The following is a 16419-nucleotide window of genomic DNA, read 5'->3' on the forward strand; positions in this document are numbered from 1 at the left end:
GTCTGTAAAATATCCAGATGTTTTCAAACTATATGTGGTCTGTGTCCCTTACCAATGCCCATGTATGTGATATTGTTGCCAAATCAGCCACAGTGAGTGTAATGACACACATGCCAGCAACAGGCATCATAGTTGACTGAAACAGCATAGTGATACGACATCTGCTACACTATCACTTGTCCATGCTTGTAGGAGCAATTCCTGAATCCATATCCTATTTCTGATGGGTTATCTCACCATCCATGAAGGCGTTCAGAGCATTACATGTTGTATGAGGTGGTGTGTTATGCCCCATGCATATAATCTATGTAGGGTATATCACGTGTCTGTAGTAGTACAGTACATCAAGGTGGAAATGTAGGTTTACTAATCTGTCTATTGCCAACTGTATTACTGTTACTGTATGTACATCCTCTGTGTCAGTCCTTACTGTGTGTATGTAAAGGATACATCATTTTGTCTCCTTGTTCCACCTGCTGAAATCAGGAATACATACCACAAACCTGTCATACACGTACCATGCATGCCCTCATCAACTGCATCAGTGTTAAGTGTATGGGAAAGAAATTTCAGGGCCAGCAGGTGTTGACAAGTGAATTTGTTGCAGTTAATGTATTGACCACTCTTGTGAGGGACCTGCTGACAGTACTGCATTAACCTGTTCTGTATGTATGCACCTGTGGTACTATACAACATTCAGCTGACATGTCTGAAGGCTACCTGTCTGTAACAAGGGGTATGCATGCAAGGTCACACTGTCTGACAATAGTGTCCCTCACACACTGTTGCATGCATACACACCTGGTACATGTACATATAAATCTGTACCTTGCCTATGACACAGTCAGTGTATTCCCACTCTGCCATACTCCCTCTTGGGAATGTTTGCAGGGTCACAGCCTGCAGACACACAGACACCTGGATCACAAACAGAATGCAGCATGTCAGACTGCATTCAGTCTGTAGTACTGACAGCAATAATGCATCCTGGCTAATAAGGTACATACACCTGTATCTGTACCCATAAATCCAAGCAGGCAGCAACATACATAGTATTACATAGCTGCACTGTACTATATTCACCATGTGCATCAGACCCATATTAGCATGTCCCTGCATTGATGGTATGGATGACAGGGATGTGGCACAGGTATCATCATATACACAGGGTGTGGTGTGGGTTTTCCAGAGGCCTAGGCTGGGCCATATAGTGGACATCATGTGTGTGTGTGTGTGTGTGTTTGTGGGGTGTTCATTAAATGGGCTGTGGAGGGGTGGTGTGTTTGTGTGTGGAGGTGACTTGTCTGATGGTGATGTGTATGTGTGTTTGTATGCATACTGTCACACCATGTGGCCGCCCTACACAGGGTAGCTTGGACAGCTGTGGGCCATACATGGCAGGGTGTACAGTTCACCGTCTCCGGCCACAGAAATGGGAACTGGTCCTGCCCGTTATCTCATTGGCATGATCAGGCTGAAGTCTGGATGCAGTACTACTCCCCGATGGTGACTGCTGTCTGCTGGATCTGCGTCCCTGTTGGGACCAGCCAGGACCATGTGCCCATGGCCTGCTGCATCATGGCATGGACAGCACACCCCTTCAGTAGTGCTGGTGGTACTGCCAGTATGAGAACATGATGGTGCATGGCCACGTAGACCCTCAGCTGATTGTGATGCTGCCCTATGGCCATGCAGCTGCTGGCCATCCCCTGACAAATGCTCAAACACAGATATTCCATGGTCAAGAAGTGCCAAGGTCTCCCCCCACTGTCTATCCATGACCTCAGTATGCTTACGGGTGGCTGCAGTGAGTTCATGAATATTGCCACGGACTCCAGGGATGTGCTCATCCATGACCCTGCATATATGTCTGCTGTTATGTTCATTACATGCCTGTGCCTCCATGATGGCCCATAACATGCGTTTGGTGACTGCTACTGTGGCACTTGCAACAGTGGCATGATGGGCTGCAATCATCCTCTGAGTACCCCTGCCCATCTGCCTGTGTGGCACCTCACCAGCACTCTGGCTGTGGCTAGTGCCTGCACCCTCACTTGCCATAGTCCCTACACTATCCTGTTCCATGCCACCACCCACCAACTGTCTATTATCTGTGGCCATTGGTGTTGGGGTATATGTGGGCATTGTGACTGTGTGTGGGGACGGGGTTGACAACAGTGGGATGCCAACCAATGGCACAGATTCAGCTCCTGACAAACCCACCTGTGCATCAGTAGGAGCATCATCATTGTCAGAGTCTGCAGAGACACTGACATCAGGATCAGAGTGGGAGGGACTGCGGCCACCATGTCCACTGCGAGGAAAAAACAACATATGTGAATTATTACCGCACTGTAAGGTTTGCTGGTACACACACAAACACACACACACACACACACACACACACACACACACACACACACACACACACACACACGCAAAAACATACATACAGGTGAGGTGCCTCCAAGGCATTACACAGCCCTCACATTAGCCAACTGGAGATATTCACGACACACAGTCAGACAATAACATACACACACACTGGACAGACCCTCAGCATCATGCAGTACAGCCCTTTCCACTTACTGTTACTAGTAATATACACCTCTGGGATACGTGAGTGGTGTCAGCAGGTGATGGGCCTTCACCTAGCACACACTGCACCTATGTAAACATTATTGCTGTTTACCTGTATGGCACTGTGGCAACTCCTACAGCACATGCCTCCCAACTGTACAGAGTTTTGATGAATGTCTAGATGTCTGGCTCATATTTTTGGTTTGTTCCCCATAACTCCTATATTTGTCCGATACATTACTGGGATGACCTGTGGAATGGTGCCACTAATAAATGTCATAATTTGAGGTGCAGACTGCATAACCTGCAGTACATGTATATTAAAACAAAGGCAGTTACTCAAACAACTTCCCAAGCTTACAGTGTATATAGTAAGTGTACACACCCCTGTTAATAGACTGGTTGCATGAGTGTGCACACCCTTAAAGTAATACTCTGTTAAAGCATCTTTTGATTTAATCACAGCATTCAGTCCTCTTGCGAAGGTGTCTATCAGCATGACACACCTTGACTTGCCAGTGTTTGTACACTCTCCCTTGGAAAACACCTCCAACTATGTCAGATTGCAAGGGCATCTGCTGTGCACTCCCCTCTATAGGTCACCCTGCATATTTTCTATTGGATGTAGGTGTGGGCTCTGACTGGACCAGTGCAGAATGTTGCATGTGTTCTGGTGAAGCCATCCTTTTGTTGACTCATATGTATGGTTTGGGTCATTGTTGTGTGGAAAGGTGGAATTCTTCTCCATCCACAGCTATATGGCAGACACCAGAAGGATCGGAGCCATAAGGGACCGGTGTTTGGAACTTTTCATAATCCCCTCAAACTTGCCTACAGCCCCAGTTCCAGCTTTTGAACAGCAACCCCAAAGCAGGACACTGCCATCACTCTGCTTCACCATGGGAGGGGTGTTGTTGTAGGGATGCACAGTGGTGTTATTGTGCCATAAAAACCTGTCAAAACTGTGGCCAAAGAGTTCAACCTGGGTCCAATATGACCATATCAAATTTTTCCACTTGCTTTCTGGAGACTTGATGCATTGTTTCAGACTTTCTCTAGGCCTGGATATTGTTTGGTGTGAGGAAATGTTGCCATCTTCCAACCCTACCCTATAGATGAGACATATGGAGACCATGGAAGATTATCACATGTAGTGCACACCCAGTACTTGTCAAAGATTCCTACTACTCCTTCACTGTTGCTGTAGGGCTCCTGGAAGCCTCCCTGGACAGTTTTGGTGTTGTATTCTCATAGAATTTGGAGTGATGTCCACTCCTTCACAATGTCACTATAGCCCCATATTTTCACTACCTTTTAATGACTGTCTGCACTGTGTTCCATGGTATATGCAATGCTGTGGAAATGTTTTGGCACCCATCCCCAGGCTAATACAGCTCAAAAATGTAGTCCCTTAGCAGCTTCATCAGCTCTATGCGGACTGTGGCTGTTGTTGTAGCAGGCAACTAGGTATATGTTAGGATAATCCTGATAGGACAGCTGATTGTTACTTGCTGTCAATGAAAGAGTCTTTGTAAGTGATTGCAGGTGTGTACCCAATAAGATGTAATGCTGTAGTTATATTGAAAGCTGCATCAACACAGTAGTAGCTTTAGCCTGTGCACACATATGCATCTAGGTTGTTGTATGAGTATGTGTCATAATTGTTCCCATAACAGATTTGTTTGCTTTACAATTGAATTGTAGAGGTTATAGGTCACCTGACAGGTTGGCATGATTTTGAAATTATCTATTGTGCTCTCATTTTTGTATATCACAAATACCTGGCATTCTTACAGGTGTGTACACTATTTATATGCACTGTATAACACTAATTTATACAATATGACCCTAGTTTTTGGCCTTTGTCCGCTCATTTTGTCAGTCTTTGTTTAGATGTCCTGCAACGACAGGTTGTGAGGTATGCTACAGATATGTGACATCTAATGCAAATAGGCCCCTGTCATCACCACTGTGATGCAATGCAGTAAACACCACTACAACTGAACATGCAGATATTGGCCAATGGCTGAGTGTAACAGCTGTGTGCATGGTCACATGCATGACCTTAATATGCCTGGGGTACTGGTGAGCCACAACAGGAAAATCCCATACTTACAAGGTTCAGGCTGCTGTCCCACGTGCAAACCAGAGGGAACTATGTAGTTGTGGAGGAGAGGTTTTGTCACCTGATTCAAATATGGCATTGGTATAAGATGAATGCTACGTTTCTGCACAGGTACAGTACACACTATGATATTACATAATTTGCTGTCCTTCACCATAGATGTGCATTTGTGTGCATTACAAAACTCCACTCACTAATCCATTTTGCACTGACATATGCATCTAGAGACTCTATAGAAGACAGTTTCACTGCTACCTCATTACATTGATGTGCACCTTGGCCTTACCTGCACACTCCTCGCCTGTTGCCTGGGTGCCACCCACCTCCACAACTAGAGTTTCATGTGTTTGAAGTTGTGTGGGGGCTACTCCATGGTTGGCAAGGAGTTCCTCTTTTGCTGTAAGTGGGGCCTGTGTGGCTGGACCCCCACCTGTAGCAGTTAAGTCCCTCACTACAGCAGCAGCCCTTTGCCGGGCATGATGTATCAGGTCAGTTGCTCTCTGCCTGACCTGATCGTATAATGCGACTGTAAGTAACCTTAATTTGTCTTTGCCTTCCTTAAGTGACTGGTTTAAAGAGCCTGTTACTTTCGTTTGTGGAGCGAATGCACACATTGATCTAAATAATCTAAATGGGGCAAGTTTAGTAAACCATTTAAAGTTATTTGACTCTAAGTTATTTCGGTTCAAGAAATTACAAATTGAGATACAGTATTTATCCGAATGTGTTAAACGCCAACAAATCCCAAAAGGTTTGAGGGTTTGGCGGTATCCAAGTGGACTTGTCAACAAATCCCCTATGCATCTTGAACTAACTAAATTATTTGATAAGCATGGTTGTGAGTACTTGGAACTTTTAATTAAAAACTATACTGAGCAAATGAATACTCTGAAAAACGAGCTGACTATACTTGACAATGCCATTTGTTCTGATAAAGAATTTGAAAGGTATAGTTTTGATTACATGCAGATTTTTTCCAGTATTGACAGTGCATTAAACAAAATTAGAGAAACTAAAAATAGGAAATTAAACCGGGACACCATTGCCTATAATTCTGGAACTGCTTATCCTGCACCTCGTACAGGTGGGACAAATCAGATAAATAATGAGACTGAGAATAATTTGATGAACACTTTACCAGATTATAGTGAAATTGCGGATGGGGATGATTTTAGTAGCAATGATAATTCCCCACCACAAAACCCTGGCGTTAGAAGAAGTGAAAGAATTAACAGTAGATCTAATACCACAAATGCTAATACTAGTGGTATGAACAATGGTGGGCGTCAGGATTTTCCGAAGGGCAAGTATGGCACCAAGGGCGGTCAAAACAACACCAAACCACAACAACGACGGTGGAAGAAGAATCCACCGAACAAACGGAAGAGATAGGAACAGATTTAATTTTTAATGTACCTGTCTCAGACATTGACCTACCTATTATTCTCACTAACAACACTAATGACTTTAGAATTTACAACTATTCTTTTTTTTTTTTTTCAATAATAAGTCTTTATTGTTTTAACATTTTCCATACAAACTTAAACAAAACAAAAATATTAATACGTTCTAGCTATTATGTCTAATACAATCACAAAACATATATACAATATTTACATGAATGCTTCCAAATGTAACATCAGATTGTACAAAAACATATGAAAAGAATTATAAATAGATCAGATATCTCAATCTTTTACTTATTAACAACTTTTTCCTTAAAGAATATATATGTCTCACACTACACTCGATCTCTATATATTACGCCAATATGATATTAAAAATTTGCTCCCATATCTTTGGATTATTGATATTTTTATTATGATCCTTCAAAAGTAGTTTGTGGGCTAATATGTGTCTTATTGCTAAAGTCCTAAAATTGTCCCATGACGTTTGAGATGGACTTAACCAGTTTGTAACTATATAAAGTTTCATTAATAAAAAAATATTAATAAATATAGTGATTTGGGATCTAGGAAATTGTTTTGGAGGAATATGTAATATCATGAATTCCCATGAAAGTGTTGAACTTTGATATCCCATTTTTTGAAGTTGTAATTTTAAGGAATTCCAAAGTTTATAAATACATTTACAACTCCAGAACATATGAAGAAGATCTGCTGCTTGATCTTTACAATATGGGCAGTTTGGAGATTTTTTAGGATTAAACTTGTGCAATCTGAGGCGTGTATAATAGGCGTTATTAAAAATCATAAGTTGAGTATACATTAATTTTTGAAAAGATATTGATTTAGTTGTTAGATTAATTGACTTCAGAAACTGCTTTTCTTCTGTAAGTGGCAGTTTATCCCTCCAATATTTTGACATAAGAACTGTATTCTGAAATTTAAGATCCTTTATTAGTTTATTAGTGGCTGCTATAAATTTGACGTCTTGTTGAAGAGTTTGCCACAAATTGAAACATTTTGTTATTTCCTCATCTTTAATTTTAAAGTCATCAAAGTAACTTATAGAGAGTTCTTTGATCTGCCTCAAAATAGTTAAATATGATTTGGGCAGATTCATTTCTTGTCTTATTGTATTAATGGACTCCTTTAAGTAGGGATATATATCAAGTAAGGTTAAATTCATCATAAGAGGAAAATTTTTAAGATTTATTAATTTATTATTAATTTTCAAGTTAGGATTTCTATGAAAAGGTTGGAAGACCATCATATGCTGCATAAGATTTAAGGATTCAAATAAATTTTGTAATGACGTTATATATAATTTAATGTGATCCATTATATCATATAATTTAAGCTTTTCCTTTCTTAAGAAAGGTACTGATGTGGGGTTAATATTCAAATTCAAAATGTGTTTATAGTTCAAAGTTACCCACACTGGTGACCATTTATTACTAAATATGTCATAATTGGCAATTCTTAAGATTCTGTTCAAGTTTATTATTAAATAGTAAGTTTCAAAATTTGGTAAATCCAATCCCCCTTTATTTTTTGGAGTCATCAATTTATCATATGATATCCTGGTCTTTTTTGGGTCCCAAATAAATGTAGCCGATTCCCTGTGAATTTGTTTTAAAAAACCCTTGGAAATTAACACTTGAGCAGATCTAAATATATATAATAATCTGGGTAAAACATTCATTTTAATAATTGCAACTTTTGCTAATACAGGTAACTTTAAATTATTCCATCTCTTAAAATCAAATAGTATGTGATCACAGACTAATTTAATGTTAGTGTTATAAAAATCCTTATCATCTGTAGAAAAGGTAATACCCAAGTATTTAATTTTATCTTCAGATTTTACCTGCCCCACCAATGGGAGAAGCGAAAAGGGTTTAGGAGTTTTTAAAGGAAATATGCTTTTTTTAAGATTAATTTTGTAATTAGATATTACTGCAAAGTCCTCCACCACTTTCAGTAATTTTTCAGTGTCTGAAATTGGTGTTGTGCAGTATATATTAAGATCGTCTGCAAACGCCGCCATGGATATTTTTGTTCCATATAATATAGGGGCATTATGATATACATTCTGTTTAATATATAAAAATAAAGGCTCTAGGTATATATTAAACAACAAGGGAGACAAAGGACAGCCCTGTCGTGTTCCATTTTAAGTTGTATTCTTTTAGAAAAACTTTTGTTGATATATAAAGTGGTGTAAGGATTAGTATATAAGATTTGTAACCATAAGATAAATTCCTGGGGTATATTAAAATATGGCAAAGTGTCAAACAAGAACTCTATATTAACCCTATCAAAAGCCTTTTGCGCATCAATTATGAGGGCATAAATATTTAAATTCTTTTGTTTAGCATAAGAGATTAATGAATGTAGTGTTAATGTATTGTCGCTTGTTTGTCTGGCAGTTATAAAACCAGCTTGTTCACTAGAAATTATTTGATTAATTATTCTTTTCAATCTATTAGCCAAAATAGAAGTCAAAATTTTCATATTAACATTTAGAAGTGAAATTGGTCTATAATTATCAGGATTCTGGGTATCAGCATTTATTTTAGGTATAAGAATAGTTTTTGATGCGTTAAAATGGAGATCATTAATTTTATTATTAATTATATAATTAAATACAATCAAGAGTATTTTACCAAGAATATCGCAGAAAGTTTTGTAGAATTCAGCAGTCAGGCCATCGGCCCCGTGCCTTGTATGATTTGAAGTCTTTAATTATATAAGTTATTTCTTCACCCGATATAGGTTTAATTAGGTCTTCTTGGGAAATATCATTTATTTTTGGGAAACTAATTTTCTGAAAAAATTCTTTATTAGACCTGTTTAAGGATAGATCCTTTTGATCAGCATAAATATCAGAGTATATTCTTTCAAAAACATTAATAATGTCTTTGGTTTTAGAATATATTGTGTTGTCCAAATGTATTTCCGAGATTAAAGATGCTGTTTTTGATTGATTAATGATTCTAGCTAATGCCCTTGATGGTATTTGAATATGATTAGCATATCTCGCTAACATTTTATGTTCATAAAATGTCAACCTATTATTTTGAATTAAGAAAAGATCTTTTTGACATTTGAATAATTCCGCTCTGTTTGACTGTTGTAATTCTGAATCAACTCTTGGTCAAGTGAATTTATTTTAACTTCCAAATCTTGTGTCTCTCTAATATGCATTTTTTTATAATATGAAGCTTTTTGCAAGAAGATCCCTCTTATTTGTGTCTTAACTGTTGCCCATTCTATATCAGGAGAATGTTGTGGTTTCGCCAACTTAACTAGTATACTATTAAGAACATCTGTAATTTCATGTATTATTTCTTCTTTATTTAATAGATTTGGGTTTAAAGACCAATTATAACCCCTGTGAGACAAATTATGTTTAGAATCTTTAGAAAAACTTAATGACATTTTTGAATGGTCCGATAAATAACGCGCATGTATGAGAACTAATGGTTCAAAATTAGTCATTGTTTGTGAAATCAAAAAGAAGTCTATTCTCGACCACATTTTGTGACACGGTGAATAAAAAGTAAAATTGTTTGTATTGAAATGGTTATTCAGATATTTAAAAGGGTCATATAGTTGAAAATCTTCTTTCAAATCATTTAGTGCGACCACCGCTTGCCTATTGAATGACCTTTGTGGACAAGACCTATCCAACTTCGGATTCTGATAGGAGTTCCAATCCTCCTATTATTATATAATAGTTATTATATTGGTTTAAAAGCGGGTAAAGTGATGCTATAAAACATTGTTGATTACTACATGGTATGTATACATTACAAAATAAAATAGGTTTATCATGGAGAGTAGATGAGAGGGTAACAAAGCACCACCTTCCTTCTTTATCTATTTTAGAGTCCAAGATCTTCCCTTGATATTGATTTTTAATAACTATAGCTACCCCTGCACTATTGGTCTTACCTTCTGAGGCTATAACCTCTCTAATCCACTTCCTTTTCTTGATCTCTGCCCATTGATCATTAGTTAGGTGAGTTTCCTGAAGTAGTGTAAAACACGCCCCAGACTGCAAAAGTAAATGAAGAAATAATTTCCTCTTCTTTAAGCTCTGGAGCCCTTTTGTATTCCATGAGTCTATTTCCCACATTTTACTCTGTTATTCATTATTACAAACCTTTAAAAAGAAAAGATCGAATGTACTCAGAGACATTTTAAAGATATGTATGGTTTGGAAGCATTCTTGAAATCCCGTCCCATACCAGTGCCTACCCACTCTACCCTTGGACCAGGACATGTATAGGTCTTGTACAGGGTAAATAATTATAATAATTACTAATATAAACCTTGATATATTCTTCTGGTAACAATAAATGACACATATAATATAAGCAGAACTTATAACAACTAACTCTAATTCTACAAAGTCTAATCTAAACATTCCCTACTAAACACCACTATTAATCAACATCTCTTGTATCAGTTATTTTTGAGTAAATCATATAAAAAATTATTTATAGAACAACATATATAAGTTTTTTCATAACTTTGATTGTCTAACTAGAAACCTCATATAAGTATTGATTAAGCTATCCTGATAAAAATACTTCTGTCTAAAAACAGCCAAACAAAAAATTATATATACATCTGTTGTGTAGAGATAGTTAACTTTCTTGATTTCTAAATACACCTCTAGTGAAACAATACAAATTACATATAATAAAACCTCTTGCTTATAAGATAAAATGAGAGTTCAATTTTTAGTCAACATTATTTTCTCTTGGTCAAACAGCAAACAAGGGAAAGAGAAAAAATAATAATAATAATAATAACCTGCATTATTGTAAAATTATAGTCCTATAAGCATCCAAAAAACCCAAATAGTTAATTTCCCCAATATCAATATTAACAGTAGGCAATATCAGATGTTTTAGCTAATGACATCAGCAGTTATCAGTATTATAACTAGACATCTCAGATATCTGGGTCTTTACTATATGACAGAAGAAAAAAAAAAAGTGTAGTATCCAATATAATTACCATATACAGACAACTTAATGATATTAAGGGAATAACTGGTTCTTTTCATCAGAATCTTGCCCTAAATGCTTACCTGTCTATCCATTCCTTGTTCAGCATTAATATATTTTAAAATTAAGAAAGTTTGATCATTAGGCGAACTAAAATTGTAACATCTTGTAAATATGTGCTTAAAGTACTATTACACAACATCCTTCAATGTTTCTTTTACTTTTATTCAGACCAGCATAGTCCTCCTCGGTTTTCCAAGCCTGGAAATCAGTCCAGACGATAGCAAAGGGGGAATCTTAATAGCGACGGACTCCTGGAAGTGCCACAATGAATATCTCACCCTCAGAAGCACCACAATCATTTCCTGTTTCTTCATAAGAGGAGCAGCCTTCACAAAGGCTGTAAAACTTCAGGAAATACTCGCGAATGTCCAGGATTTAAAAAACGAGCTCTTATCTCAACAAAGAAAGGCCTAACACAGAAAAACAAGCAAACAAAGGATTACCAAGACCTCGATCCACAGCAGCAGCTAAATCTGATGTCGGATGCCATGCCAGTCGCAATGGAAAGCCAGATCAAGTCTCTGAAGCAGGTAAAGCCTTGAAAAGCTTCAAAAAGGTAACTTTTGCTTCATTTTTTGATGAAACCGAATATTTGGACCCATCAACTGTGAATATTAACGTATTGGGATATTTCATCTGAAACTTTATGTGTTTTTCAATAAGAAATTTACAATAAGGGGATAACATTTGTCTAGCTTGCCTGATTTGCAGAGGTAAGTCCTGAGTCACAGAAATTCTATTATTGTTCCACATAACATATCCTCCATTTTTTTAATAGTTGAGAGAATCTTGCTAACATCTTGATAATTCAGTATTTTAACATATACAGGTCTTGGGCTGTTAGAAGCCTGTGCTTCCCTCAAAGCTGTGTGTGCTCTTTCTATGATTATTTGTTTTGGCAAATCAGGATCTTTAAAAATAATTGTAAATATTTGTAGGATGGATGTAATTAAGTCATTATATTGTACAGACTCCGGTATTCCTCTGACAATTATGTTGTTCCTTCTAGATCTTGCCTCTAAATCAGTTATTTTAGCTTGAATAGTACGAATATCCAGCTCATGTGCATCTGATTTTTTTGCTAACAGGTTTATTTTATCTTCATTGTCTGCTATCCGGGCTTCACTTTTATCCATTCTCTCAAGAATTTGACTACAGGAGATTCCGAAAGTTTGTACTTGTACAGTTAATTCTTTCAGAGCTTCTTGAATGGGTAACAGAGCAGTTTTGATATCCTCCATGTTCAGCATTTGATCAGGTTTAGTTTTAGTCCCTGGTTTTGATTGTTCCTGTTGTTTAATAATTTTTTGTCGTTTCGAAGTAACATCTTTTTCCGGTGATTGCAGTTCTGACAGTTTCGTTTTTGTAGTAGTTGTGTCCATATTTTTGTCTTCCTTCGACATTTTGTATCAGTAGTGGAACTCAGAGTATACTGAATACACAGTTCCTTTGTTTGAGAGTCTCTTCAGAAGCAGGTAATCTGTAATAATCCTATTAAATAGTATATTTTCCCTTAGTTTGTTCACTTCTTGAAGGCTAGATGAATGAAGCTGCAGTTATTTTTACCAAGATTTATTGTTTAAAAGTTCTTGATATCACTTCAGGGTTTAGATTTCCACAGGTTATATGCAGAGATGTAGATCAGTAGTGTTTACAGAATGGCAGCCATCTTTGAATCCCAGAATTTACAACTATTCTAACTTTATGCCTACTTGTATGCAAATTGATGTTCTGGCTAAGGGTTGTACCTTTGTCCCCTCTGTTAGAGGAAATGTAGCCAGGACTTTAGTTGAATTAAAACTGTTCACGAGGAAATTAAATCTGCATGTCATGTTTGGTAATAAGTCTTCTATTGTGAATGAAATTAGAATTGCTAGCACCTTTAACCCCCCATTACACCCAACTATTTCTCTATTTGAGAAAGTATGTTCTAATGATATTAGAACTTCTTTTGTTAATAGAAATACATTTAACACACAATGATTTAATTTAACAAAAGATGAAAATGAGGCATTAAGATGTCTCAGATTTGCTAATATTCGAATTATTAAACCAGATAAAGGTGGGGGACTAGTATTCTTTGATAATGAACAATATATTGACAAAATGAAAAAACTTTTGATGAATGGTGCATATATGAAGGTATCAAAAATGAATTGAATGGAGCATATCAATGATATAAGGGCTATATCAATGATTTGTTTATTGATGGCAGCATAGATATGGACACATTTAAATATCTTTGTATTAACCAACCACTTATTCCTGTAATTTTTGGATTACCAAAAATTCATAAGGGCATAAAAGAACCACCCTTTTGGCCTATAGTAGATGGTAGACAGTCTATTACCTATAGCTGTGCTAAATTTGTTGATAATAAATTAAAAATTGCCATCCGTGATGAACTCCAAATATGTAAAGACTCTTGGGCCTTTCTTGAGGGTTTGAATAATACTGAATTCTCCGAAGATCTAAATTTTCTCACTATTGATGTACGGGATTTGTACACTGTTATACCCCATGATACCGGATGTAATTGGGTGAGAGAATTCCTATTGGAGAAACATGTGGAAGGTACTACTATTGATTTGGTTTTATATCTTCTAGAATTAGTTTTGAAGAACAACTACTTTATGTTTGAACAGGAATATTACCTCCAAAATACCGGTGTTGCCATGGGTTCCCCATGTGGGGGTACCTTTGCGAATGTAGTAATGGCTTTTTTGGGAGAAACATTTTCTTTTTAAAAACTCTTTATTTAAACAAAAAGTTGTTTGGTATACCCGGTTTTTGGATGATATATTCATTCTATGGAGGGAGGATGAACAATCTGTTAAATTTTTCATGGAGGAAATAATGAATTATACGGAATTTCTGAAGTTTACATGGGATTTCCACACTGAAAGAATTTCTTACTTAGATGTGGATATAATTACAGATCATTCCGATAGTAGATTCCAATCAAACATATATAGGAAACCCACTTATTCCAACACCTTTTTACATTTTACTAGCTGCCACCCAGAATTTCAGAAAAAAGCTGTAGTTAAAGGGCAATTAGTAAGGGTGGCTAGAATGGTTTCGTTGGAATCAGATTTTGTTGATGAATGCAACAACTTGAAAATGATGTTTTTGAAATGCGGGTATCCTGAATATTGGTTGAATGAACTTGTGGATGAAGTTTATCAGAAAAGAGTAAGAGGTTGGTTTAAGCCACTATTGAATGAAACATGTGGAAACCAATTGTTGAATTCAGATTCTACATTTTTAGAATGTCATTCTAACCTCAGTGTACATGATGTCCTAGATAAAACATCAATGGATGTATCTATTGATTCTATTAATAATAGTGGTGTAGAACCTAATAATGATAGATTGAGTAATAATGATGGATTGAATTTTATTACCACATATACTCTAGATTCCTCTATCATTAGATTTATTCTATACAAAAATTGGGGCTTCCTAACTGAGGATGAGACCATCCAGAAAATTGTTGGTGAATGCCCCAGATTTACGTTTAGGAGAGGTATGAACATCAAATGTCTTTTTGAGAACCAAACATTACATGAATTTTCACCCTATAGTGGCATGTATAAATGTGAATGCTGTAAATGGTGTAAATATATTAAAATAGGCAAGTCTATACATATTCTAGGCAATAAATATGACATACTGGGTAAATTTAATTGTAATTCTAAAGGGGTCGTATATATTAGTGTTTGTAAAATTTGCAATGCTTTTTATGTTGGAAAAACAGATCGACCCCTGCAAAAACCGAATTTATGAACATCTTTATGCAGTTGGGAAGGCTAATTTGAATAATGCCTTAGCAAAACACATACATTACAACCCAAGCCATAAATAAATTTGAGTTCATGATTATTGATAGTGTATGTGAAAATAAGACGGGTGGACCTACTTCACTTAAATAAGAAGGAAAAGAACTTTTATGGCAGTTAAAATTGAATGCCATGGTCCATCCAGGTTTAAATGATTCTATTTCTATAGGCAGTATTCTAAAAATGAAAGCACTTATGAGATAATGGGTTTACATTTGCCCATTTTTGAAATAAATAGATATTACATAGTTTTGTTTTTGTATGTGAGATTTATATATATATATGCATATTTTACTTTATTTTTTATATATAAACATATATATATATATATATATATTTATTCTTAGGTTTATTATGAAATTATATCCATTAATAGAACATTCCTGTTAAGTGAATAATTATGTATTAGTACTTTAAAATGTATTGTATCTTTAAATTCTTTAAGTGATTTGGTGATGTCATTGTTGAAAGTGTATATAAGTACTTTTAAATTGAATTTGTCTGATGAAGTTTACCTATGAGAAGTAAACGAAAGCGCTAACAAAATATTGTGATTGGGTGTTCATTTTTCATTTTTGTGTTTATTTTGGTTTAAAGTTGGAGAGTATTTTTTGACCTGATCGTATGTTCATCCATGGTGGCCAAAGATGTTCACTCTGTTGACAAAATCATCCCATAGGGCAGTCCACTCCTGCAAAGTTTGCCGGCTATGGCCAAAAAGAACAGCATAGTGTGTTATCATAGGTTCATAGATTCATAGGTAGGTACTAGGCTATTGGCCCTAGGACCCATACAAGCCTAGCAAAAAATGTACCCTGGCTTTCGCCACCCAAGAAAATTATTTTCCTATGCCCCTGTCGAGCAGAGCCACAGAGGTGATCCCAGGGGTGAATTTCCCATTTCCCATCCAATCATCAAGATTTTTCTTGAAGAGTGCTAATGAGGAGCTCTGTTTGACATAGATAGGTAGTCTGTTCCAGAGTATGGGAAGATTCTAGGACAGGAATCTATCCCTCCAGCATGTTCTGTTTATTGTGGTGACAAGGTTAAGGTCCCTAGAGCGTGTAGCTCAGAGGGATTGGGATTTCTTTAAGTGGAGCATGTCCAACAGCTCTGGGTTTGACATAGCTTTGTATGTTAGGCAGAGATCGCCCCTGAGTAGGCGATATGCGATGGAGTAAAGCTGTAGTTTTTTGAGACGGTCTGCATAGGGCATCTGTTTGAGGACAGTAATCCTCTTTGTGAGGTATTTCTGTGGTCTTTCCAGTTGTTGTAGATGTCTTGTGAGGTACATACCAAAAGGGGCATTGTACTCTATAATGGGTCTAATGAGTGATGAGTAGAGGGGAACAATGACCTCTTTTTTTCTGGATGAGAATCCT

Source organism: Protopterus annectens, chromosome 2.part0 (genome assembly GCF_019279795.1).
Source record: "Protopterus annectens isolate FY-2018-M chromosome 2.part0, PAN1.0, whole genome shotgun sequence".
Lineage (NCBI taxonomy): Eukaryota > Metazoa > Chordata > Ceratodontiformes > Protopteridae > Protopterus > Protopterus annectens.